The 2,466-nt window shown below is 38.6% G+C and overlaps 1 long non-coding RNA gene across 2 annotated transcripts; it reads left to right on the top strand.

Moving 5' to 3' along the window:
- Positions 1-977: 977 nt before the first annotated feature.
- Positions 978-2,113, top strand: LOC146457746 (uncharacterized). 2 transcript variants are annotated; one of them, XR_014858371.1, is made up of 3 exons: positions 978-1,095; positions 1,215-1,334; positions 2,002-2,113. It is a non-coding gene; the product is annotated as an uncharacterized LOC146457746 (long non-coding RNA). The 2 variants fall into 2 exon arrangements; XR_014858372.1 differs by having other exon boundaries at positions 2,005-2,110.
- Positions 2,114-2,466: the final 353 nt, after the last annotated feature.

The raw sequence follows: 2,466 nt of genomic DNA, 5'->3' as shown, positions 1-2,466 counted from the left end.
TCCGCCATAATGTTCGTTTCCGTCGCTCGGCACCACTCAGCAAAACATTTGCACAAAAGTACACAGCTCTTACGCTTCTCGATAAGCTTGAAGTTTAAAAAGTTGCACTAAATGCTTGTCTCAGTGAGGTTCATTACCTCGTACCACAGGCCAACCACCCTGCGGTGGTGTAATGACTGTTTGCAATTTGAGACTTTATATTCTCGCGACACAATCGGTTGAAATTTTTACTGAGTAACGATATTTAAAGTCGCCTTTTAACCTTTATGTTGAAATAAAGTTTGAAGGAAATGTTGATTAAGTCACGCGTGGTGTTTTTTTGCCATTCATAACCGTAGAAACCCTTTTTTGGCGCGTTTACTGTTTTACAGTGTTGCCGGCCGAAGGCCGGTAGTGAGAAAGGGAGTAAAGGCAGGCAAGAAACCGCCGGCGACCGTTATGGGTCATTACTTCAAACCGGAATTGTCGCAAAATTTGAAAAATTCTTGCGGATTTTTCAACGGCACCCGATTAATACATTTCGCCATGTCGTGGCCGAGTTTGGGCTTCATTCGTTACGTTGTCGTTTTGGTCGGAAGTTGCCTCAACATCCGGTCGTTTTAATTTGAAAGAAATTTTTATTTAAAATAAAATTCAGTAAACTTCAACAGCAATACCCAAACGTGGAGAGTTTAATAAAACAATTATTCCATTCGTGCTTGTTGGATATGAGGTTGGTTATAGCCAACTCGGTGCCTCGCGCCTCGTTGGCTATTTACCATCTCATATCCAACGCGCGCTCATGGAATAATTGTTAAATATTATGTAATGTTATGATATATACTCCCGTATACCAGTAGTTAAGTAAAGCAGGCTCTTCGGCTCTTCTATGTAAAGTGGCTAGAGTATAGTAGGCCATTTACTATAGGACATAACAATTAGTTTTACACAAATTACCGACCGTTCGTTCAGCGTTCAGCGATATTTAACAGCTGATCATGCGCACTGTTCTCGTTCCTTATTCATTCCCGCCAAGTTTCACAGAAAATGAGGCTGTTGTTTACAGATTTTTCAAGCAAAATTTACCTTTAAAATAAGATTTTCAAAGCAGCTTTAGTAAGCTTTCAGTTTTTTCCTCTTTTTCTGTCACTATAACGATATTTTGTGCGAAATTGGCCACGAAATTACTCTGAATAGTTTGTGTTTTAAGCGGTATTCTTTCAATTCGATTGCAGGGCCTTTTACAATGGGTTATCTGCAGCGGCTAGAGTTGGAGAATTTCAAGTCCTATAAAGGAAAGCACACTATTGGACCATTCAAGCACTTTACAGCCATTATTGGACCTAATGGATGTGGTAAGAGCTTATAATTAACTATAAGCTTATATTCCACCTTGCTTCGATATTAACAGATATTAAGGACGGTGCCTACTGATAGCGAAGTATTTTTGCGCAGTTTATCACTATGCGGGAAAAGCAGATCTTAGTAACGGCTATTGAAATCCAAAAAGAAAATTGGGGGTAACCACACATTTTTTAGAGATAACTAAGCAACAATTATTCTCAAAAGCAGCAAAATACGAAGCAATGTATGGCGCTTTTTTCCAAATTGAAGCTTTATTATCTCTGAAAAATGCATGGTTACCCCCAATTTTCTTTTTGGATACCAAAATCACTTGCTAAGTTCTACTTTCACCATATAGTTTTAAACTGCGCAAAAATATCCCTGTGTTGGTAGGCACCACCCATAGGAAACCCGAGTATCTCGAGATGCGCAGAACGTATGCGCAGTTACAATAGTAGGCACCGTCCTTAATGTCTGATTTGTTGTCACTCATCCGGAAGCATGCATGCTATGAAAATTTAAGCTTAGTTTTCAATGTTAGAAGAAGTGATATGAAAGGTTTAATGAACTTTGTACAGTTATTCGTGACATATTGTTCACTAAAAACTAAAATAAATACCTAATCTGAATCTGCCCCAAATGACTCAAGATCTCAACAGTCCTTTGTCAGCTTTTCAGCAGAACACTTCATGTATAACCATTGCACACCCCCAATGTGAAAGACGTCTTCGTACAAGGCTTAGAGACTATGAACTTAATTTCTAAGTTCTGTTAGGGACGGTTCATTATTTATGAGGATGACCGGGTCGGATAATTAAAAACAACTTTTTGTTTTTTTCCTAATACCCGTTGTAGAATCATGTCAGAATTTCTAAGCCCGTCCTGACTCGTTTTAAATTTTGCAAAGCCCGGTCAATGGAAATAACACTAAAGTTGACATAAAATTCAACTCATCTATGGAACCAGACAATGTTTGTGAATTTTACATGGCCTTCGTGGTTTGATGCAAAACGCCACGTATTTACAAAATGTTTTTATCGGGTTATTAAACCTGTCAGAACTTTAACTACAGTACCGTATGCCCTTGCCTAGGTGCAGTTGTAAATGATTGTTGATGATTGTATCTTTCCTCTCTATGAAGGC

Source organism: Pavona decussata, unplaced genomic scaffold (assembly GCF_977016875.1).
Source record: "Pavona decussata unplaced genomic scaffold, jaPavDecu1.1 SCAFFOLD_237, whole genome shotgun sequence".
Classification (NCBI taxonomy): domain Eukaryota; kingdom Metazoa; phylum Cnidaria; class Anthozoa; order Scleractinia; family Agariciidae; genus Pavona; species Pavona decussata.
The sequence above is the reverse complement of the archived record's forward strand: the minus strand, read 5'-3'. Positions and strand labels throughout refer to the sequence as shown.